This window comes from Archocentrus centrarchus, chromosome 2, assembly GCF_007364275.1.
Source record: "Archocentrus centrarchus isolate MPI-CPG fArcCen1 chromosome 2, fArcCen1, whole genome shotgun sequence".
Classification (NCBI taxonomy): domain Eukaryota; kingdom Metazoa; phylum Chordata; class Actinopteri; order Cichliformes; family Cichlidae; genus Archocentrus; species Archocentrus centrarchus.
The window spans coordinates 21,364,096-21,390,682 of NC_044347.1; the positions used below are offsets into that span (position 1 = coordinate 21,364,096).

Genomic DNA, 26,587 nt, shown 5'->3' on the forward strand with positions numbered 1-26,587 from the left:
ATCTCCACTGTGCCGTGATCACAGGAAGGCTTTTATGTGATTTATCTTGCCAGCAGTGGGGATGCAACCTGCTTCGTTCTGCCAAGTGTACAGATGTGTGTGTGTGTGTGTGTGTGTGTGTGTGACAAACAGAGCTGGATTCACAGCTCATTCACTCTCAAGCCTCTTACAGTGCATAACACACCGGATGGTGCCCCCTCACCGTAACTCACGCATTAACTTTTGTCTTTTGTGAACAAAGGAGAAAAATCTGACCGGCGATTTCGTCCAGTTCAGGGCAGTTAACACACGGCGAGGTGCGCATGTACGAAATTAGCACTCAAATGAGATCTGACGTGAGAATGAGAAGCTGTCAAACACAATGACACGGCTGCCACAGTGAGACGACGGGAAGAGACGGGGGCGGCCAAATGAACAGGGGACGGAGGGCAGGAGAGTGACAAACAATCCTAATTGAGACAGGGACATGATGGCAGGCGAGGGGGAAAGGGGAACGAGTGTGTATGTGTGTGCCAACCATGCTATTGCAGCTACGCGGTTTGATAAATGGGCGCGTGGCGGCGTGACGCTCTCATTAGATGGTGCTGGCGAGGGGAAATGACCACTTAATGAAAAGCAATAACGGCGATGGAATGAAAGAAGGAAATAAAAGAACAGACGAGTTTAGGGCGTCAATTAACAACAACAACAACAACCAAACAGAGGCTGTGTGTGCATGCCCGTTTGTGTGTGAGTAAACAATCTGCACGGAGGAGGTGGCGAGATATGCATCATCCATCACACCGTGACGCCGCCTCTCACCTCAACCTCCCGTGATTCAATATCCTCACGACACCTGGCCAACGCCACGCAAAGGAAATTCGTCAACTGTATTCATGGGTGTATACGCGTGAGCGTTGGAGTGAGCTGCAGATGAGGGATTGAGCGGCTGGCAGATGCAAAGAAGAGAGAAAAGAAAAGACAGATCGCCAGGAAAACAATCTGATTGCGCCAGATGATGGATGCTTCTCGAGCTCTTTCTCTCTTCTTTATCTTCTTTCCTCTTTCTCTGCTTATCTCCAACCCTCCCGAGCCTCCGTCTCTTTCTCCAAACTCGCTGACAGCATCAATCAAAGAAGTCTTGGAGCATAATGTGATGTGCGCGCACACACACACACACACAAACACTGCCACATACAAATACACACTGATGATGAGCTCCCCTCAAAAACGATTTATTTGTTTTGAAGAACAACTTCTTTTATTGTACGGAGGGATGATGATGATGATTTGCTTTTCAGGAGTTAATTTTTTACGGCTGACACAGGCGGGGAGCGCTGCTGATGAAGGCCGCCCCGCTGCCACCACTCATCACTCAATCAAACACAAAGTATCAACAAAATGAATCATGTGTTCTCGCATCTGGAACAAATGGAGAAAAATTGACCTTTTGAGGCACTGTTTTGAGTCTTGACGATGACTTTCAATCGATCACTAGATGCTTTGCCCTAAGCCATAACCTTTACCTTAGCCCAATCCAATCAAGTGGCATCTACTCAAGACTTTTTGCATTTACATGGGGCATTAAATTAAAACTCAAGACACCAAAATCATATTAGTCAAAAATCCCGCACATAAAAAGAATAATTTACTAAACAAACTGGTTCTTTGAATGAAAATTTTAACTGCAAAAGTTAAAGAGAACAGGTCCATATAGGGTGCCATATCCGAACGTGGTGCCAACATACAGTTGTGGTCAAAAGTTACATACATGCATCATGGGCATTAATGTCATGGTAAATTTGTGCCCTGTCTCCGGGGTGGAATGATTGCACAGCACACACCTGTAATGACTTTAAAAAATAAGAACTGGATGCACAAGTTTGAAATTACTTTGGATTTTCTCTGATCCACACAGGGTCAAAAGTATACACACTAATATTTGGTTAAATGTGCCTTGGCAGGTTGCACCTTCACCAGATGATTTTGGTAGCCATCAACAAGCATCTGGCATATATTCTGGCTGGATATTTGTAGGGACATGATGATACCAGAAATTTAATAACTGGTACCAGTAACAGTAGAATTACCTGATTCTTCATACCCGGTTGATTATTGAATGCTCTTAAACATAAACTGCATTATTAAAAACCTTCTGAACCTTTAAATAAAAGCAACAGTAGTACAGAACTGACAGAACAAAGACTGAAATGTTAGGATAGCTGAGTAGCATACTAATGTTACTATATGGGTATAATGTTGGTTACATTAGGTTAGCTTTAGCATCTGTATAACATTCTCCATTTGAAAACAATTTTAGCCCAAGGAACAAAGTTGATTTTATATCAGCTTTCCCAAACAAAATGGTAATGTGTATTTCAGGATACAAAGGCTAATGCCATTGGTGTGAACTCAAACTTATTCAGGTTGGCACCCAGACTTTCAGAACAGATCTGGATGCCAGCCTTTTAGGTGCTTCACTAAATTGGAAAATTTGGTCAATGGCATCATTTGGATGTTGGTTTTCCTGGTGACACCCCCCCCCCCCCCACACACACACACACACACACACACACACACACACACACGCCATACTTCCATGGCCCACTCTGCTTTTCTCATTAGTGAGTCAGAGGAAGCTCATTAGTTGCCTTCTTGAGAGCTTCCTTATTCTTCCTCAGCATGTAAGGATAGACTAGAATATTCGTAGGTGCATGTTGCCCTGTCCATTCTAGAAGAACAAGTAGCATCCTGTTTTCACAATTTTGGCATCAAAGTTGGTTCTGGTGACATCCTTAGCCTCTTGTAACAATGACAAGCAAACTACCCATCAGCAATGCAAAATGGGGTGTGCCAATTTAAACGCAAATGCTACCAAATGAAGTGAAAACCACCAAGTGGGAAATGTTTAAGAGGGTTACATACATAAAGTCTGGATTGTCCAAATCCAAATAAAACCATTTAAATGTAAAGGTGGCTTATGGATTTTAAAATTGATTGTCAGATGATTGTACTAGATCGGAAACTAAGGAGTTAGGAAACCAATTACAAATTATACTGTTAGGCCTGATTTAGGATTTGAGGGGCCTACATACATAACCGAAAATCCCCTCTGAACCCAACGTGATAACCTACTACATAACCTGACGTGCACCTCTCCAGAAATGTAACTGCAGGTCGGGTCGACGATTGTGAGGCAATGCTACGCATAGGGTTCAGAGGGGTTTCCGGTTATATCTTCGTAGGCCACACAAAGAGCCACACAGAAGTCTAAATAAACAGTTTACAAGTACTTTACTGTGACAAAGTCAGGGGATCACCAATGCCAATCATAATTCATCCTCTTTGGACTATGAATGTGTGTTTTTGAAATATTTCAGTCTGAAGCCAAATCTGGGCCTTTAATAGTGTAAAATAGAGAACATGAATATTGCTAGTTAAATAAACTTAAATAAACTCTCACTTTTGTGAAGTGCAGGGATTTGAAATTCAGTCCTTCAATTCCAACACAAACATCTTCCCCTTGGAGGGCTCTCTGCCCCAGGATGAAGAACAACACCTTGTACAGTTCAGAGAGTGTTTACTTAACACCAGTTTCTCCTGGTCCTTCCTGACTCTCATTAATATTCTAGGAAACAAATTGCCTTATTTTCCCTGCTGCATCCGTGGGGGGATATTGATATGGACCTGGGGAGTCTGCATGTCAACTACTGCTGAATAATGTGACCCCTCGGTCTCATTTCCATAACAAACACACACTCACAAATACACACACGTACTCATGCCAAACACAAATAACTAAACCCTTTATAATGTCATGTTACGATCTTCGGTAAATCACAACACTGTGTGTATATCCAGCGTGACCGGACGGGCTGTGTGTGTGTTGCAGAGCCAAAGTGATTACCGAGGAATACATGAAAGCCATATACAAAACCATGCGTGAAGCATGCATAGAGATAAATAATGTGTCTGTGTATACACACACTGCCTGGGGCACATAGATATTAGATGTTGCAATATATGAAGCCTGCAGCAGACAAAGCACACCGATTTTTAAATTAAAAGACAGGGCGCATACATCCTCCCACACACATCCTCCATTACATTAAGATGCATTTATTTTACTTTCTTTTACTTATCTTTATTATTCGTACTCTGCCGTGTTTGAATAGATTTAAATGACATAGCCGAAACAGAATTACATTTCCAAGAATTCAAAAGGGTCGTGATCCCACACATAAGTTAAGATTTTCCATAAAACTTCCAAATCTACTCTGACATGTTTTGCTGCACGTGTAATTTTTCTGCTATGAGCTGTTTAAAAAGGTATGTCTGTCATTATGACACAACAAGTGAGTGCCAGTAGGAGCTTGTCAGTATTAAAATGTCTTTGATGTTTGTAAGCTCTGTGATCTGACTGTCTATTACACTAGACGCAAATATGGTGCTAAATTATGTACTGTGGTTGCAGGAAGCACCTCATACCAAAGCAGGTTCACCTGTATCAGAACTCAGAGACGGTGCTGTCATTAAAATGTCTGTGTGCAGGGAGCAGGATGGCATAAGGCCACAATTCAACAACAGCAATCTTGATCGAGTATGATGTACTCCCACAGCCAGGTCCACTCAAGACCTCTTCAATAACAGTGCCTCTGGTATTCAAATATGCTTGACCTTATTTTAAACTAGATCTGGACCGCTTTCAGTTACAATTAGTGATTATTTTCAGCTTAAAATAGATCAGTTATGGTCACAACTAACTGCTTCCATGAATCTATAACTATTAGATTACTATTTAAGCATGTATCCACTACTTTTTTTGATTGTTCTCCATTTAATTGCTAAATGTTTAGTGGCCAACTGTTTATCCATTGTTTAGCTAGCAATTGAACTCCGAGCTATACTTTCAGCTAATAATAATATGTCATACAAAATTTTAGCAAACCACATAATGCATTACTGTGACAGACTGGTGACCTGTCCTGCTCTCTCCCTTATGGCAGCTGGAAAGGCTCCAGCCCCCCCACCCACCCAGGAATTGGATAAGCAGAAGATGGATGGATGGATGGATGGATGGATGGATGGGATGGATGGATGGATGGATGGATGGATGGATGGATGGATGGATGGATGGACGGACAGACGGACAGACAGACGGGACAGATGGATGGATGGATGAACGAACGGACGGACGATGGATGAACAGATGGATGGATGGACCGGATGATGATGGATGGGCATACTTTTAGCAAGCTTTTCCAGTAATTCTCTCACTTTTTGACCGCGACTTATAATCGTGTGAAAAAGAAAGTACACTCTGATTCAATTCCAAGGTTTTCAATATTAGGACATAATTTTAAGAAAGAACGAACGAACGACGAACGAACGGAACCCTAGTCTTTACTAGGTTCTAAAACTGGTTTACTACAACCTCAGATAAGCAGTGATTACATTGTGCTGACAGCGCTATGCGTTTTTACCAAAAGTCTATCTTGTTTGCCACGGTTGAATAATCTTTCCCAGATTGTTTGGAAATGGCCTCACAGCCCTTCTCAGACTGATGGTCAGCAGGAGTTGGTTCTGTAAGATTTGCTGATGATCAGTTAATCAGGTGCATTTGATTTGCATCACCTGGGTCCTGCTAACCCTCTTAATTCCTATTGAAGAGGTAAGGGTGGACTTAGTGTTTCACAATCTAAATAAGAAGCGGCACAGTGTAATAGGTCATGTGTTGCAGTTAATCCAAGGTTGTATACCCAAGTCTAAGACCTGCTATTTCTATTGCTTATCTTTTAGTTAACTTTGATGTCTCCTCAAAACATAAATTGTAATTCATAAAAAAAACATCAAATGTAATTTATGCTTATGCTGATTTTTATTTTTTCAAATTAGTTGAGCTACCTTGCTCCTGCAGATGTATCCCCTGGAGTACTTATCTTGGACAATGACTCCAGGTCAGGTTCTTTTGCTAAAACACCCAAACCTGACCTTTGGCCTCCCTGACATGGGAGATCAAAGCAAACAGGATTTCTTCATTGGGAATCAATACACTTAAAAATTATGATGATTACTATGACTGACATTTCTTTTACTCAAGCTGCATGTTAACTCTGAGGACTGCGTGCATCCTCTTTATCGCTGTCGAATGTTTAAAACAGCCAGGATATGAAATGATCCTGGTGATATCTTTACAAGTTGCAACTCGCAGATGGACCAGTTGGGTATTTTAAATAATTTATGTACTTGCTAAAAATTAATTAGCCAAATGCAGCAAGTCCTTTATGGAACAGACAGTGAAGAGGATAGTATGATAAGCATGGAGACACACAGAGATAGGCTCTCAGAGAAGCTCACACACTTCATAATGCCATCATTTAAAAATACACAGGAAAAAAAAAAATAGCTGGCTTAGACCATGTGTGGACACAATCTGAAACGCACACACTTCCTCACAGTTAGAGGATAAACAGTGCCACCTTGTTTTAGTTGAAGGCTACTGCATGTGAATGCCACTAACCTTTACATAAGCATCACCAGCACATGCACACAAAACTTCACAAACATACACACTTCCCCTTTTCCATCCGCTGGTACTAATCAACCCATTTTTCTTCTCCTCTCTCATCACTGCCTGGCGCTGCTGTGTGTGGGTGGTGTGTGTGTGTGTACCAGTCTATTGAGATGCTTTTGTGCTGTTGTCATTTATCTTACGACTGCCCCCCCTCTCCTCCGTTTTCTCCCTCTCACGCTATTCTTCATTCTTTCTTTGAACGAGAGATGCATAATTCAGAAGGAGTGCACAGCATCCTGACAGTAGTATGGTAACCCAATCATCTCTCTCTCTCACACACACACACACACACACAACTTCTGACTCACACACAGGCGCACTTTCTTCTCTAAAGTACAGACGATTTTAGAGATCTGCTTTTTTTTTTTTTTTTTTTAAAACACTTAAATCTGAATCAAAGAGAATAAACCTCCCACACTCAGTGTCTCGCCTTGACTGCAGAAAATGAAAGTCTGCGCTACCTGACGATCTGACTCTGTGTATACATTTGGGATCGCGCTGTAGCTGAAAGTATTCAAACTGCAGCTTTCGGTCAACTGATGAAACAAAAATAAATACTTCCTCCGCGTGGCTCCTAACTGTGCATTTGTACATCTGGGCTTCTTTTTTTCAGTTTCTGAACTTCAAGCAGCTGAGGTGTGAATATTCCTGTGCCAGAGTCTTTGCAATGGCATCATTTCCCCTCTGCGTATGAATTAGAGGCTGTTCATCAAAGAGCGGAAGAGCACGTGTAGAGAATGAGTTTCTCCACGGCTGTAAAAGCGCGATGAATATTGACAGTGAACAGGTACGGAGGGGTGAATGAGCAGAAATTTGGCTCTCGATATCCGTGACATCACGTTAGAAATGGCAATCAATCAGAAGCAAACCGTTGGAAAGTCATCTGCTCTTTTTAAACCAGCCAGCAGGTTTAACTATAAAGATCAGTGATGCTTGAAGTTGTAGCTCCTGCTGGATAAGCGGATATATATAAGAATATCAGTGGATATCATCAATCTGTCATATTTAGTTGATTCCAGGAGGCATATTAATGAAAACACACAGAGAACTCACACTGAGCTATTAGCTTCAGCTTTAAGGGAAAAGAGAATTGTGTGTATTATTAGAAATGCTGGATTATGTGGGATAATACAGAGTCATTTATGAGGCTGGCTGTCGGTAGGGCTGTGCATGAAATCTGAGCACTGAAAACTGAAATTAAGTAATTTCACCCTTTTTCTTCACATTTTCTCATTTAAATTCAACAAACTTAATAATCTGGCTTTTAAAAAAAAGCTGCATATTTAATATTGAGGCTTTGGGGACTGATATATTAAATTTAAAAAAAATGGTATGATTCCAAAAGTTCTGTCATGCTCTTTAAGGTACACCTGAGGAGTCTGAGGAGACCACTGCCATTGGGGAGGGATGTCCCTGGTCTTCTGCAATGCTTAGGTGGGTGTTATGTGTCACATGTATGTATAACAACCATGTGAAATCAAGAGCCTGAGAAACATTGCCTTATAATAAGATGATCAGTCTGTGTATACAGGCTACATAGGACATGCATACAGTCAGGTCCATAATTTGTTGTCCAAAGAGACGAGTTTTTGTAGCATTGCCTCAGTACACCACAACGGATTTTTCAATCAAACAATCAATATGTTATTGAAGTGCAGAGTTTCAGCTTCAGTCAAGGGGTTTTACAAAAATTGTGCATTAAATGTGTAGGAATTGCAGCCATTGTATACACAGAGGCTCTAATTTAATGAGACAAGCATTTCATGGCCAGGTGAGGCTTGTTCCCTTGTTATTCCGTGACAAATGAAGCAGACAAAATATCTGAAGGTGATTCAATGTGCTGAATTTGTAATTTATAGCTTCTCTCTGTAATTTCAAATATGAGGCCCAAAGAGGTGTCTGGTGCATGAGGGAGGCCATCATTAGGCTGAAACAAAACTATCAGAGGAGCGCTGAAACTTAGGAGAGGCTAAATCAACAATCTGGTACATTGTTAAAAAGTATGAATGCTTCTGGCCAGCTCAACGCCACCAGACAACGAGTGATAAGTGCATTAATGTAACACAAAGCTGTTTCCCAGTGTTTGGAGTGCAGATTTTCCCTTATATTACACCTAACGTTAAACAGGGATCCGCGTATTCACACACATCTCGCAGAGATATTCACATTCGATCAAGCGTATACCAAAACTAACCCAACTGTTCGATATTGTACACACTTCAACTGCTCGCAGCCACACATTTTCAGGGCAGCGCAGGAGCCATCGGAGGAATGTTTAGCTTGTGTTATTTAAACAAGTAGAAAATTGGTTGTATTACCAGTGAGAGCAGGGCTAATCCTGCTTCTACTCCAGCCTCAATCTATACAGCACATGTACCAGATGTGGGGGATTACCACTCAAATACACACACACACACACACACACACACACACACACACACACACACACACACACACACACACACACACACACCTAGCTATGGGCCTGCAGACACACACACACACACACACACACAGAGTGAGAAATGACTGCACACACAGGCAGTATGTAAGATCAGAAAAGCAACCATAAAGGCGGCCAAAGTGACGCATACAGTCTCCCACTCACAACCAAAGCACTCGAGCGAACGCTTAATCGAAGCTGTCAGGCCTGTGGTAAAAGACTCCGTAAAAATAATGAATCATATACAGAGACATCGCTGCTTGACCCTCTAAATGTTTCTGTTTGAAGAGATGCCAGTAGTTCCAAATGGCAGCTTGTGCTTTCACATTGAACATAATGTCTCTTTGATGCTTCTGACAGACTGATCTAAATACGAGCGCACCAAAGTAAATCCTTCGGTCTGTTGGTGCAGCGATCTAAGCATCTGCATTCATGCAAATTAGCAAACGTTGACCCAGTTCCCACACTTCAGACACTGCAATTCCACAATATATTAAAAAAAAGGCAAACTAGGAGACCAGAACAGCAGACCCCCCACCCCCTTTCTAGTGTTAGAGAGGACACAACCTCACCTCCAGTACTGGTACAAGTTTTTACAAGGTTTTTCTAATACTTTGTACAACCTCAGAGTAATAAAATAAGTTAAAAATGACTAATGAAGCAGATACCCCCACAGTCACCCTCTTTCTCCAGGTATTACACAAAGTACTGTAGTAAACCTACACAAAAGTGCAGTGCAGGTTAGATGGTCTCTTCCAACTAAACCATTTCAAAACGCTGTCTCTTTAAACAAATGTTTAGCCTAATCATTGTGCTCTATTGTGCGACTGCCTAGTAGTATTTGTGGTTGGGCATGTGTCTGGCTGACTCCTGTATGCCGTCTTCTAAGATGTGGGAGACTTAGGGCTGCAGTTAATCAAATCTCATGATTTTGGCTCACACAACTGAACATAATAAGGCCATATTGAAAATGCATACTCCATCAATAGGACTCAAAGCCAAAGCAAGGAGTGCTGTAGAGCTGCGTCTGCACCACCCAGCAACGCAACTAACTTATTCAGCCGCCTGAAAACGCATCAACAAGTCGAGGTATGATGAATGCATAAAGGATGCAATGGTTGCCACTGTAAATCGTCAGCATCAGCTCATCAGCGAGCCTGCACATCAGCGTAAACACCCAGCTACTGAAATCATCCACACAATCAAATTCCCTTTGGCCAAGATGTGTCCAAAAAATTTAATAATAATCAATGAATAATTGTAATAAATAATGGTGATCAGATCAGAAAGAGACATGGTAATCATTTTGACCGTAACCGTGTAGCCCTGTGGGAGGCATGAAAAGAGGTGGTGTTGTTTCCTGATGGAGGATCACCTCAGGTCACCTAAACTTGTGCCTCCCGGCTCATTTCAATGCAGAGGGTGCAGCATTTCACGAAAGCCAGCTAGCACTTTTACGGTTTGTGTTTTCTGGGCTGTAAGAACAATAAGCTGAAACATGTTAGTCTTTCAGGAGACCGGCGTTTATGATTTTAAACTGTCCATCAGAGATGATGGAGGTTTCCTACGCAGTGAAACACAGAAAAGATAAGCCTTTGATTGTTAAGATGTGGGGCTCAGGTTGACTGGGTGTCCTCACAGGCTCCAGGGGGGCCAAAACCGAGGGCCTGAACCCAAGGCAGGAGAGATAGAGTTGCATTCGAGTAACAAGGTGGAGATCTGTGGATTTACTTTATGAACTCTGGGAAAATGAGCGTTTCCAGAAGCAAAATAATTGCATTTAAATCATGATAATTTTTGCTTTAAAAATAACTTTCCTGTCTCAAACTCTTAGAGACAAGACCCATCACTGACGGGGGAGATCCTCCCACGATTAATGAAAATATTAAATAAACATAGAAGTCAGGATAACATTACAGCTCCATTTCATTATAGAAAGCCCTTCAGCCGACATTACCTTCTGCAAAACTATTTGCCCTAATTTGGAGGCCTGCCTTAAACCTTTATTCAAATCCTTTTAGCCACCCCTGGGTTAGTAAAGATACATATGTTTTCAATATTGAATAATCATTAAATCAAATCTATTTAAGCATGCTGTAAAAGATTGATCTTTAAAATTGCTACAAATACGTTTTGGTAACCACATCCTCAAACAGATGCAAAAAATTTCCCTGTTGAACAAATTAGAGAAAGTACATACTGCACTCTATACAAGGGGGTATACTACATAATGTCCATTTATATACTCTGTAACATAAGCCAGATTAATGCATACTTACAAGGCATTCACGTCATATTATACTCGTGTATACAGGAATATGACTACATAATGCAACCATACTACATAATCTACTGATATCACTGGATTATGTATAACATCACTTGAGCAATGTTGCTGAGCAGCAGGTATGGCTTTAATATTGATCAATGATGAGTCATAGTCTGTACTATTTATGGCCATGAGTCATCCCTGACCAGCAATGCTCAGCCAATCAGAAGTTGGCATAACAGGCTAATCAATAAGGCTGCAGTCTAGAATTGATTGCTACTATAAACAGACTGGCTCTTTACCTGGAATATGGGATCCCCCCAGTTTCTCACTATGAGCTACTGCCAGCTGTTCAGTGACCTACGTCACTTGCTAAATATGGGGAAACCCAACTTTCTCCATTTCATACATACAATACGATCACATGATCAGACTAAGCCGATCAGGCAAGAGAAAGAGGCTGCATATCATTAGTATATATTATTAGCAGCCATGTTGTTTACTCTGCACTTCAGATAAATACAGCCAAAGTGTACAAAGAGTACTAAACATACAGGAATATGAATATTGCGTTGCAGATCTATGAATAGTAAAGAACACATATGCCAAATTTCATGGTTCAACTCTGTGTGGTTTTGGAATGTTTAGACCACAAAGGTAGAAACCTCACAGACAGACGGACAGTATGACGGCATCATCCTCCTGCTTATGTTGTGTGGGAGGATAAAAAGCTTGAGGCTAATAAAGGGTAAAAACAGTTAAGGTAAAAGTCAGGATAATGGGTCACACTGGGTGATCTTCATCTTACTGCCTTCCTCTGCCTTTTAATATCATCTCTCCCTCTTCAGCTCTCGCGCACAATGTGAAGAGGAATCATCAGAAGAGGCTAGTTATTTCAAAAACTTCACACAGGAAGGTGGAAAGGCCGGTATATTCTGTCGCATGGAGCTAATTTCTCTGCCGGTGGAGTCGTTTTCTTCTCTCCAGGGCGTGATGTTAATATCATTTCCAGCACAGAGAGTGATGGTGATCTTTAATGTTTCTGGCCCTGGTCAGAGCTCAGACAGGTTTGACGTCTTTCAGATAATATAGGATTAATTTGAACGATGTGATTAGAGACTGTACAGCAAACGTACAGCAAACACTGCATTAGAAAGAACAAGAGCGGAAACTTATTTCCAAACTCTATCATGGGTGAATTCAGAGTCTGGTATATTTGATGTTTATCTTCTGTCGTATGCCACAAGATTCACTTCCACTCGCATGGCCCTCATGCACAAACTCAACAGCTGCACGTGTAAGGAGATAAGCACACAAGTCAGCTGCCACATGTTGTAAGTGCACATGTTGCCCTCTTATGATCGGTCACTTTCAGTGCAATCAAATGCACACGTCATCACTGACTGAAAGCTGGAGTTAAACCGAGGCATGCAGGACTTAACGTCTTGTGCTGGTGTCCACTTGCATGGGTCTGGAAAGCTCTGCGGTGCACTTACAGCCTGCCAACACGCTACCATGCTGGGACACTGCGGCAGCATCGAGAGCTGGTGTGTTTAAAGTGCGAAGGGTCAAATGGGGAGTTTCTGATGTTGTGTTCAAAAGTAAGTAAAGTAAGAAAACAATGTAAAAGCATTTCCTCTCTCTCCCAGCAGCTGTTGCAGTCACAGTGATGGAGCACATGTGGTCCAACTGGGAGCGCAGTCACTGCTAAACACACACGTGCACAAAAGCAAGACAACCAGCTGAGGTACTGCAGTGCTGGCCACATTATTATTTAAGCACACTCATAAAAGGAGAGGGCAAACTCTTCATATATCACACATGCCAGAAAGGCTGGAGAGAGATGGAGGGATGTGGAAGAGGAGGAGGAGGGAGGGAGTGAGCAAAAGAGCTAGGGAGGTGGGGGACGAGGGAGCTCCGGGCCTCGCATTTCTTATGTCGCTAACACCAATATCGCGCCGGCTCGTTCATCATTCCCACAGCGCAAACACATCGGCGGACGCGGCGCACTGACAAACGCGCGCGCGCTCGCACTTTCACCCCAGAAACATGGGAGCTCCCTCGGTGCACACAAAGTCATAACCCTTTTTTCCCCCCCTCATAAATGTGCATAAACACACATTCCCACACAATATAGGAAGAAAAACCACACATGGTCCAGCTCTCTCCCCAAAAGTCAGAGCCTGAATCAAATAATCAGCTTTCTTCTCCCTGTGGCCATCGCAAGGCCAGCTGCTCCCTCCAACTCCCCCCCTCCTCATCCACCCTCCCTCCTTCCTCTCGGGATCTGACAGTGAAATAGAAGGAGTGATTAACTCTGAGCTGTGAGGCTGGCGCCCTCTCACCTGTGGCTCTCTCCTCTACAGGCTGCTCCTCCCTCCACCTCCTCCCCCTCTTTCCATCTGCCTTCCCTCGGCATCAGACTTTCCTACAATACGTCACCTCTTTCTTTCTACCCGTCGCCCTCCTCATTGTGCAAGCGCAGCTTTGAAACGCTCAGGACGAGTTAAAGGAAAATCTGCACTTTTTGTTATATAAACACATAAGCCAGAAAAACCATTTTCCATCTACCCGGAAGGCACCACTGCTCAGGGGATGTTTCCACCTCAGAGCTTGCCTGTATAGATAATGAGCATGCACATTAATGACACTTCCTGTTTCCATGGAGCGCCAACATTGCTCACAGCCTGGATGTGTTAGGAGAGGTGGAAAAAAAGAAAGAAAAAGCCTCACCTGCAGTTTTTTTTCCCCTCACACCCATCAACATACATGTTCCTACCATCACGCCTTATTAGATAGTTACCGACTTAACATTAAAGTCTGGAGAGGAAAAGTGAGATTTCATCCCTGCATGCCTCACAAGTGCAACACACCAGCTGACAGCCCCCCAATAAGGAGACTCGTACTACACAGTCAAGACATCAGATTGCAAATAGACGTCATGCGTTTGAAACAGCACTTCTCTCTTATTAACTCGCTGTATACGAGCAAAACAGACTCCTGAAACAATTACTTGATTATCCATCCAAACCTTAATCAGTTCTTTTTCCTTTTCATTCATTTGCTCAGGAAGACGAAGATCAGGAAGGCAGCGGGTCCAGATGGAATCAGCTCCAGACTGCTCAGGGATTGTGCAGACCAGCTCTGTCAGGTGGTCCTGCACATCTTCAACCTGAGCCTGAATCTGGAGAGGGTTCCTGAACTGTGGAAGACTTCCTGCATAGTTCCAGTGCCAAAGATCGCACATCCCAGGGAGTCCAACCACTACAGACCTGTGGCCTTGACTTCTCACCTGATGAAGACCATGGAGAGGCTCATCCTGCACCACCTCCGCCCACTGGTGAGCTCAGCGCTGGACCCCCTGCAGTTCGCCTACCAGCCTGGCATCGGGGTGGACGATGCCGTCATCTACCTGCTGCACAGATCCCTCTCTCACCTAGAGCAGGCAGGGAACACTGTGAGGGTCATGTTCTTTGACTTCTCCAGTGCTTTCAACACCATCCAGCCTGCACTACTGAGAGGGAAGATGGAGGGAGCCGGAGTGGACAAGCAGCTGACGGCATGGATCATCAACTACCTCACCAACAGACCACAGTATGTGAGGTGCCATGACTGTGTGTCTGATGTAGTAGTCTGCAGCACGGGGGCGCCACAGGGCACTGTCCTCTCACCCTTCCTGTTCAGTCTGTACACCTCAGATTTCAGGTACAATTCAGACCATTGCCACCTACAGAAGTTCTCAGATGATACGGCCATCATCGGATGCGTATCAGATGGGAACGACCAGGAATACAGGGGGGTCATCAGTGACTTTGTCGGCTGGTGTGAGAACAACGCACTCCAAATCAACGCCAGCAAGACGAAGGAGATGATCATAGACTTCAGGAGGAAGCCACCCCCTACAGCACTGGTGAACATCCAGGGAAAGGACATTGAGACAGTGGTCTCCTACAAGTACCTGGGTGTTCATCTCAATAACAAGCTGGACTGGAGTACAAACACAGATGTCCTGTATAAGAAGGGCCAGAGTCAACTCCACCTGCTGAGGAGACTGAGGTCCTTTGGTGTCTGCAGGACTCTGTTAAAGACTTTTTATGACTCAGTGGTAGCATCTGCCCTTTTCTACGCAGTGGCCTGCTGGGGGGGTGGATGCACCGAAAGGGACAGGAGCAGGATCGACAAACTGGTGCGGAGGTCTAGCTCTGTGTTGGGATGTCCTCTGGAGTCTGTGATGGTGGTGGGTGAGAGGAGGATGTTAGCAAAGCTGACATCCATCATGAACAACCCCCATCACCCTCTTCATGAGACCGTGGGTGAACTGAGCAGCTCCTTCAGTCAGAGACTGAAACATCCTCGCTGCAGGAAGGAGCGCTTTCGCAGGTCATTCATCCCAACAGTAGTTAGACTGTATAACACATCATAATGTCTTGAGTCACTTGGACACTTTACCTACACTGCCATCACTTTATCCATACAGTCAGATACATTTTATTTATTACACTCACCCATATAATGCATACCGTGTATGCTGTGTACCTTACCGGCTACAAATGTATATAATATTTTGATATCTGTATATAGTGTTTGACGTGTGTGTATATGTGTGTATATGTAAATATATATATATATATATATATATATATATATATATATATATATATATATATATATATATATATATATATATATATATTTATGTATATAGTGCTTATGTATATGTGTATAGTTTTTTGCTATTTTATTTTATTCTATTGAATTTTAGTTTAGTTTTTAGTTTAGTTATTTGTTCTTACTCATCCTTTTCATTTTTTCTCTGTATTGAGCTGCTGTAATGCACAAATTTCCCCGTCGTGGGATCATTAAAGTTTTATCTTATCTTATCTTATCTTGTAAATGCAATATCCTTTCCAAACAAACACACTATAAACATATGGACTGTTTTACTGTTTTTAGTCACATTAAGTCTCATTTACTGATTTTGATCAGCATCCAATATGATTATCCTCAGTGAAGAATCCTGAAATACACTCAACCACTTCACACAGCTGTTTACAGCGTTGTCAGCCAAAAAGGTTTCCACATGACTGTCTTTGTAGCAGTTTGCAGCCTGTCTTTCTGCCTATTAATGCCCATTAATCCCTGTTAATGACTGAGTCGGGTTTTTCCTGCATAGAGATTTTTTTTTCTAGGCACTCCAGAAACAGTCCCAAAGAAAAACTGCCAACACCAAAATGATGAAAACTGAGAATAAAATAACAAATATATATCCAGGTGTGTTTAAAAGCAATTATTAAATAAATGTTGAACCACTACAACTGTTGCAGTCATGTGAAAAAGTAAGTTTCCAGAGGACTCTGCAGTGCCATGAAAGCACTTTTTATAGCACCCACAGGAATTAAGAGGCTAAGTAGGAGCCAGGTGACCGTGCAATGCTCAGAGACACTGCAAAACTCCCGAGAGCGACATCTCAGACTCTACAGGCCTGGGTTAGCGTGTTAAATGTTAAGGTTTATGACAGCACAATTAGAAAAAGACTGAACAAGTCTGGTTTCTTTGGAAGGGTTGCCAGGTCAAAGCCTCTTCTCTTTAAAGCAAACACGGCAGCATGGCTTCAGTTTGGACAGTTACAAGACTTCTGGAACAATGTCCTTTGGACAGACAACACCAAAGTGGAGAGGTTTGGTCATAAACCAAACGCTGCACATCAGCATAAACACCTCAAACTAACTGTCAGCCACAGTAGTGGACGGGTGATGATTTGGGCTTGTTTTGCAGTTACAGGACGTGGATACGCTGCAGTCATACAGGAAACAATTCAAGTTATTGCAGCTAAAGGTGGTTCTACAAGCTACTGAATCATGGGGTATACTTAAGGATTTCATAGCACGCCATATAATCCTGTGGAAAAAACTAAGTAGACCCCACGAGTTTCCTTTTTCACCACTGCAAATATTTTGACTTCAAATACTCAAATCTGTTCTCATCCACACCTCCTCAATAATAAGATCATTTTTTTTGTTGATTCCAATGAGGTGATTAGGGGACATTTATATCCACTGAAAAGGTAACATTAGTGGAGAGCTTTTTGAGCACAATGACCTGACATTGGTTCCTCTATTTGGCATCTCCTATTTTATCTCTGCAGGCCTCAAGGACATTCTCAGTGCTCATTATCAAATGTGAGAGATAGTACAGAAACTTAGTGTACTCCCTTATCAGGAAGTGAGAGCAGATTTAGAAGAAGGGATAAAATACTCATCCACTTCAGAAGTGGCTGACTATAACTACTGTAACCTATGCTTATTTCTTTTCTCTTTGATATGGAGTGTTTCTATAATAAATGTAGCCATAGTTTATACTTGTTGCATGAGGAAATAACAAATTCCATACGTCCTTCCCGCCTCAGATGTAGGCGGGCTAATAATCGGAGTGGCCCATTCAGGCACATTACAGCCCGCAGCGCTCCATTCATTAGGCCAATCAGTTAGGTGATGAGGTTGAGAGGCAGGAAAAATGAATGATAACAATAAGGGTGTGTGCGCGTTATGCGCAGGAAAGTGTGATTACAATGGACACAGATGTGGTTTCAGCTGTGTAATTGCAGCATGAATCATTAAATATTTAACCTAAATGAGCTGGATTTTGGAATTTGCAAGCATTTATCCTCTAGGTGCTGTGAAAGCACACACCACTGCACACAAACACATTCAACCTCAGCCGTACACACACACACACACACACACACACACACACACGTCCGGGAGTGTGACTTTGCGCTGATTTGAGTTATTAGCAGTTAGAGAGAGCTGAGGGAAACACACACACACACACACACACACCCTCAGACAGCATGCACACATTACAGTATATACACTGCTCTGGGGCGGTGCCATCTAGGAAAACAGATGGTGCGAGGCTGGTAAGGTCAGAGAGCAGATTTGCTGTAAACAAGTTGATCTATAATAGATCATTAGCTGGATGTGAGTAGTTGCTCTGCAGGCTGCTGTGCCAAAAAAATAAATAAAAAAAATCAGCGCTAACTGCTAAATCCAGTACTGACAGCAAACACGGCACAAGCTGCAGCTCCACAACAATATCGCCGTGACTCAATCTGAATGTGTCTGTTTATTTTGCGTCAGCTAGATTACACGCATCGTTTCAGAGACTGAACATGGCACAGATCAGCTCTTCAATCACAGTGATTACATGCATCTGTCATTAGAAAAAGAGTCCAACAAGCACTGTGCCATTCTGGCCCCCTCAGGCTCTTCCCTGCCAGACCGCAGAAGGCACGGGAAAGTCAGACTGCAGTCCGATCGCCTCGCTCCGTTGGAAACTAATGGGTGGAGTGATGGTGACATAGAGGGCAACACAGAATCCGTATGATTACCAGCGGGAGAAGAGTCAAAGAAGGAACATCTAATGCTGTTGATGACCGAGCGTATTCTTGATGGGTCACACAAACTCGCGCAAAGAAAAACAGAAATGGGCCTTATCCTCGCTGAATCCCAGTCTCTGTGCTTCAGTGAACTGACAAATCACTTTGGAGAGGTGCCATTATTCAAAGTCGAAAGGTAGAGCTATGGATCATCTAAAGAAATTAAAATTCGAAAGTGCAACTTGCATGCAGTTAAATGAAAAGCAGACAGGCACAGCGAGAATTATTTCTCTTTAAGCCTCCATTGAGTTCCCTCATGGTAATTGCAATCAAACCAACTTTGGTAAAAGTGTGTGAGAGTGTGCGTGTGTGTGTGTGCATGCGCGCGGATGTGTGTGTGTGTGTGTGTGTAGGGGGTATTGTTAATTGAATATAATCAGATGAAGAGCTGTTGTGGCGCTCACATGGGAGGGTTGAATCAAGGTCGAGGCTGATGAGATATGATCAAATCAGCTCAAGTGACCGAATCCCGTCGGGCAACCCGCTAATGTCTGATCTGATCTGCAGGCAACAGTCTGTCACGGAGATAATCTAACTTTATTCCATACCCTGCATGTTTACGGAAGATTGATTAAATAAACATATCAGTGAACTTCACAAGAATGCATAATAAATACACAGTCGATAAAGTTAGAAAACAGGAAAAAAAAAAAAAAAAACACCTTCTCTCCATGGAATTCATTAGCTCTGCAGGAAATCCTATCTTTACGAAGCTTATCGTGAAAAGGCATCTCAGCCTGCTTATTTAAAATGTAATTACTGAGTAACTACAACAAAAGTAGGAAAAAGTTGTTCTGCAGTCCTCGCCAAGGATGCAGCCTGATTACAGTGATCAATATTAAGACACAAATTATTTATCACTTGCTAAATTTCTTTATATATTAACTATATTTGGCAGGGTCACTGTTCAATTCCAACCAGATGCACAAATCCCCTTTCAGGGTTGCATCACACCATCCGGTGTTTCTAGATTGGGTACCTGCAACTATGCTATGCTGCTGACACAAGCAGACCAGGACTCAGTCTGCTGGCTCCTCAGCAGTGCACATATATCAAATCTCTAAACCTGAGATTCCTCTCATACTGAGCAGAGCTGCTATTATCAGCAGGGTGAGACTAAATTGTCAAATAACACATTCCCCTATTAATGTTGCAGCTCTGAGCGAGAGTCGAAAGGGTTCCACAACAACAGACAAAGCAAAGTATCATTGCAAACAGTCATTTTAGCTTCATTAGCTTGTTGAAAGCTAAACTTGTCCTTGAAAATAAAATTAGGTTAATCGTCCAGCCCTGCAAGTAAGTGACGTTCCACTAGGGCTGCAACAAGTCATCGAGTAACTTGATTATAAAAAAAAAAATCCTTTATGCAAATCTTTTTCCTTCGATTATACGTTTAATCCACGACTCTGTGGCGCTCAGTTATCACCATGCATGTAGTTTAACGTGGAGCCAGAGTCTGGCTACTCGCACGCACATGGCGAAGAGACCACATGTATATTTCAAGGCTTTAGTAGCATTATTTTTGCAGATTTAGATGAATCTAAATAAATTAATTGCATTATATTGTTTTCCACCGCAGGCCAGTAAAACTATACATGGGTGAGTAAGACTCTGACCCTGTGCTGTAATGTTGGACACTGAATTATTATTAACATTAATCTAGGGAAGCTGGTTAATCTTTTGGGGCTGTTTAGCCAGCAGCTATCCAAGCTATATTCATGTGTAGACACTGAGGTCTGAACTCAAAAGGTAACAAAGTCAAAATTGAGTTGGAAGTCTTCATATCCAAGGGGCATCTCTGACAGAGTTTGTTACGTGACTTTAAAATAATGAATTGGGGTGGTTATTGTCAGAAAATAGATAATATTTAGAAAGAATGCATGATTAGTTTTTTGCCCCCCCCCCCATCAGTATGCAATTTAGTTTAAGACAATCAAATTTAAAATGCTCCACATATTTGGAGTCCCCCAGGCTCCAACCATGATGGCAGCCTCAAGAAATAAATGTTCTTTTTGGAAAAATAGGCAAAAATCAATTAAGCAGACAGCAGAAGGAGCACAATGGCTACGGGAGAACTGCAACTATACGTGCATGACTTCTAATTAATATTCAAATGTGTGAGGCAGGCATGGTGTTGAACACACTCTTGTCTTCACAGGTAAGCATGTGTGGATCATGATTAGAAAGTGGAGGGGGTATAGATTATGATTAGGCGAGCACGCATGTGACATTTTCTAATCAGTGCACTTGAACCTCATGCTCCCGTTCATCACCGGCCATTCACACAGCGCGCAGAGTTATGTGACTATTCAGATGCCAATCAAAACGCGGCTCGCCGCGGCGGCGAATGAGGGGAGCGGAGGTGAGGGAGCGAGATGTCACCGAGCGTCAAAGGCTAATCAGCACGTCTGCGCCTCGCAATCACGTCCCATTCACTAAACTTTTTCTCCAGCGGGTTAGCACGTTTTAAGTAAAGCCTTATTGTCGCCTGTCAGAGGCGCTGACATCTGACATGTAATAAATGACTTCAGGCAAATCTCCCGACATGATTTACAAGGAGAGGTCTCCTGGAGGGGAAAAATAAACTCGACAGCGGAATTGTTTGATTTTATTGTGAGTTTTGAGTTCTAAAAGTTCAAAAGGTCACAGCTCCACGTCCTCTTTCAGCCTTTACACTGATGCTCTATTGATTTTAATTTGCATAACGCAGGCTTAAAAATGTCTCCAGGATCTCTGGGCACAATTGTGTTAAACACATTTCCCTTACTGTTTTCTCAATATTCCAAGTTCTGAAACATTAATATGCAGGATTTGGAGATGCTCGCTTGTTTATTGACTGATTGTTGTTGAGGTTATAAAATTCCTAATGTAACCAAGATGATTTTGAACAATGAGTGTCACTGGGTCGCACACTGTTTTATCAGCACATGGAAAAATATTCCCTTTCATTCATGTGAATGGATTGGTCAGTTATCTGCTGTGTCTTTAGCACCGCTCGGGGGCTTGAACCTTTCACCCCACGGCACAATGGATTACGACGCCACAGTTTCGAACAGCAGCTGGCCACGATATTCTGGCGGACCGCTTTAACAGATACCTGCAGCAGATGGAGAATGATTAATATGCCACTATAACAAGCTCAAATATTAGAATGACGACTACCAGCTGCATTCAAGGCCCATCTGCAGGAGCAAGAGACACACAGGAAAAGAAGCTGATTATAATGTTGCTGTGCTTACACTCACACTTCATCAGATGCACCTTGCTAGTACCGGGTTGGACCCCCATCTGCTTCAAGGCTCTGCAAATCTCGGCTGTAACGAGTCCTTATTCGAGTTGCTGTTACTTTCCTATCAGCTCATCAGCCTGGTCATTCTCCTCTGATAAATCACTTTTCTCCCCCGTTCTGATGCTTGGTGTGAACTTCAGCAGGTCATCTTCACCATGTCTACATGTCTTAACGCGGGAGTGTCAAACATAAGGCCCGAAGGCCAGAACCGGCCCAGCGAAGACTCCACTCTGGCCCACTGGATGGCTTTGGAAAATGTGAAGGAGGGACTACTTTTTGGAATATTTAACTGTATTTTCATAACTTTTACAGCTTTTTCTCCTGATAAAGACCTCCTCCATGGACATAATATACCAAAGTAATTAAGTAACAGTTTCTGTGAATTAACAAAAACTCTGTTTTATAATTTCAGGACAGTCCGGGCAATGAACTACCAGATCTTTTTCTGTAATTTTTACACATTAATGTTGTGCTGACAGATTTCTTCATCCATCAGTCATCTTCCACTTATCCTGTTCAGGGTCACGGGGGGGTGCAGGAGCCTTTCCCAGCTGCCAAAGGGAGAGAGGCAGGGTGAAAAAAAAACAGATATACTGCTGACCCTGCACTCCTTTTACTTCTAATTCTCAGGGATTAAATGTAGTTAAACATCTTTACACACACAGAAAGGGGAGTTTCACTGGTCCATTGCACTTAAGATCAAAGTGGGATGTATGTGGCCCATGAAGTAAACTGAGTTCAACATGCCTGCATTAATGCATTCAGTTACTGCAAAAGTGATTGATTAGATCTTTGCTATAACAAGCAGCTGAACAAGTGGTCCACCTCTGAGCACATACATCTCCCCTCAAACACAACCCTCATGAATGAAGATGGGGCTTTTTTTTTTTTTTTGCTCAGTGCACTTTTAGCAGAAAAAAAAACTTTCACCGCCTTCCAGTGATTGGCTTCGAGATGAGACCCTGACCAACAGTTGGCTGACTTCAGCGCGCATCTATTTAACTTACAGAATGACACGTATAAATCTTTCCTTCCACGGTGCCCACTTAAATAAGCTCATTATTCAAACACGTCATTTTGTCTCTGAAGCACATCACTCATCACCACAGACATACTTTAAATATCATAACACGCTTCCATGTGACTGAGTCATTTTTCTAGCAACGGATCCTCCGTGATGACATGTAAGCAGGAGAGATGGATGATGGGAAACAGCCTCGCAATCAAGCAGTTGACATTTCGGAGGGAGATCAGCTGGGACGTGCACCCTTACATTTACACTCAGGAAACCAGAGAGGGGTACTGGAGGTTCGCTGATGCCTTGTAGGCGCAGTAATTAAATTGGGCTAATTAAAGCGAGATGGAGGAAATCACTCCAGTTTTTTTTTTTTTCTCTTTTTTTAAAAATTTAATTTCCCGTGAAATTACATTTTTTATTTGCTAACATGAAATGAAAGGTTGGGGATTTTTTTTTTTTAATTTAAATATGTATTTCCCTCTAAAGCTAGGCCCGTGTGGATTAACGTGTAGGTGCGCGTACACAGAATGAGGAGTGACAGTCCACTTATGAGAAAATGTTATGCTCCCTGAGTTTAATTCCCATTCTGCGGGAGATCGGCAAGACAAGAAGGAATGCTCACACATGTTGAACATTCATATTAAAGCTGCACGCGGGCGAAGGAGACGAATGATTGGACGTGACTTTCTAATGAAAGCATCTGTACAGAGTTTCACATCGCACACAGCAGCATCCCAAACTTAATACAAAAACAGAAATGTCACCAGTGAACACACATATACGGCATGAATACACAGGAGAGCTCACAAACTGAAAGCGTGGATATAGCGTGCACTCTAACAGCATGCTGGCACTGGACAGCCTGCCTGACAGCTCCTGTGTGCCAGAGACATACAGCGCTAATGGTCACAGCTAATGCAGGACCTCAGAGGACTGGGAAGAAAAGAAAAAGACAGTTCCAGGAGCTGTAAATGGGCAAATGTGTAGCGCAGTAAAGCATTTTGTCTGCTAATAAGATGGAGGGCGGATGGAAGGCGAAATTGGAATGGGAAGGAAAACAGGTTTTTCATGCTTAGAGGAATTTTTGGTTTCAATTGTTTGAGCATAACAAACAGTTTTGTTTGTCCAGTGGTCAAAAAAACATGAGGTAGCGCAGACTCACTGACTTTACTACAAGCAGAAAGCATCTGAATATTCATTTGTTTTAGTTTTCGGTTTTAGGAATCGGATATTCTTCTAAATGTGGAAACACAGACTTCCTCAGTGAGGGAATCGGACACTCTTCTCCCTCACAACAGCAATCATCATGCTTCAGTTCACCTCACTGTTAATACTGCCACAATTCACAATTCGGTGACTTTTCATTCCCCATTAACAACTTCTTTTCCAAAAATTCCTAGTTTAAAGTCCATGGACTGTAGTGTTTCGCAGAAGAGGTCAGCTTCCTCTCTGTTGGCTTACTTCAGCAAGTGAGTGAACAGCAAGCAGAAGCCAAGCTGCAAGCTGAGCGCCGAGTGCTTCTACAGCGTCTGATCGTGCTGCACGGACAGTCATCATCTGACTGAAGTATTCCGATTCCCATTTTTGAAAGCATCATTTTAACGCCTAACACTGCTGCACAGTACTGTCCAGGTCAGCACCAGAGGGTGACAAATTAAAGGGCTGACATGTGGTGACTCTCAGAGCTACAGCATGTCATTAAAATATTTTTTATACTAAATCAAACTATTCACTGAGTCCTTTTGTCACGTGTCATATGAAAGCTTTTGGTATCTTGTCCTTTATGGGTTTTGCCTTTCCATATTTGCCAATTTGACACCCAAAATGTTTGAAAATAAGATTGTTAAAAGGTTTAAAACACAATCAGTAGATGAGAAATCATAATGCAATATACACCAGTTATGAATATCCAGTATATTCAGTGAATGCTGAAAAGGTTCTGCTGCCTCGTGACATATTTCCAGTGTTACAATGTAGCACGTCAGGGTACAGACAGACTGCCAACATGCTGCAATCAATCTGAGTCAGTCTGCGCCAATGGGAGCGTTTATTCGCATTGGGGGACTCGAATCAGTGGTGCCAACTGGTTGTATTCTGGTTATATTCCTCTATAAGAGCACGGCTGCAGAGCACCTACGTTGTGTAGCAGTCGAATCGCCATGTTGCACCAACTGCGTCACTATTTGTGGAGGACTTTCTGTATTTCTGTTTCAAATCTAAGAGGCTCAGGCTGGACTCTGAATCTAAGTAGTTAATGTGAATTTCTGTGCACGTAGATTGTAACAGATTTGCATTTTTTGCTGTTTTACCACAGTTAATCATCATATTATCCCAAACAGATCGCATTTAATTGCCAACCTGCCCCCATGTAATCGGACACCGATAGACTGACTGCATCTTACTGCCGTTTTATTGCTGTTTTGATGCACTAAAAACAGCAACTGACTGCAAGTGGTCCCACACCAGGTCCCTGCTTTCAAAGAGACTGTTTCAAAGGCAATCACATAGCAAGTTTGTCACACACTGTGGCAATAATTTTGTTTGCACCACGATCTCCAACCACTGTAGCATTAATGACAGAGGAAATGCAACCAGCAGGAACTTGCTATGCAATGAGATAAAGTCAGTAAACTTGGAGGTATATGGCTACACACTATTAGCTTGTTTTTGATCATGCAAAAGCACACTGAGGGGTTACTTTTCTCAGTAGGTAAAGCTGTAATAACAAGGTCAGTTTTTAATGGCGGTAAGGTTGTGATGTACTTTTAAATGTAGCATTATCCATCTAAAACAGCACGACCAAAGAGACCAGATATGACGTGAGTCTGGCCACTTGTCCTCAACATTAACAAAATAAAGGGGCATTTGACAGGTCAATGACTAGCCCCGCCCACCATGCTTCCAGCTGTCATCTGAGAGCTGAAGGGCACACAGGCCCCCCCCATTATACCGCCACAGTAAAGGGTCAAAGAAGAGGAGAGTATAATTGACTGAACCGTGACCTCTTTATACTGTGGCCTTTTGTCTCTGTGACTGTGTACTGTGTATATGTGGTCACACCTAAGCAAACACCCCGTGGCCTTCCTCACATTCATCAGATTGAAATTAATATTCATGAGGAGGCTGGTGGCCGGTATCTCGAGTTGGGGGGCTAATGAACACAGAGTGTTCTCATGTTGGTGTGTGTGCGTGCATGTCGCAGATGCAGGGGGCAGAACTGTAATCAAATCACAGCCGCCCCCTCATCTCCGCCCTCATCAACCACCAGTGGCACTCCTTCCATAAATGCTAACATGCTACGTTACGCGCTCGCCTGTGGTTCGGCCCAGACGGCGGGGATGATGTGTGTGCTTGACAGTGCTTTTAAGCGTGTGTGTGTGTGTGTGTGTGTGTGTGATGAATAATAGTCAGGGGGCTCGCACAGATAAAGAGGGCTGGACTCACGGGTAAGCTAACCACTAGGCGTACAAATAGCAAACCATTATCTCTCATTAGCATCCGCAGCTAACACAAGGCCCATGCTGTGCAGTGGAGGGCCCCCACAATGGGACCACTCTTGTATGATTGATGGTGAAAC

The 26,587-nt window shown here is 42.7% G+C and overlaps 1 protein-coding gene across 1 annotated transcript in view; it reads right to left on the minus strand.

The window, feature by feature from the left end:
• pard3ba (par-3 family cell polarity regulator beta a) overlaps positions 1-26,587 on the minus strand; it is a 173,841-nt gene that overhangs the window by 136,425 nt on the left and 10,829 nt on the right. The window lies entirely within an intron of this gene.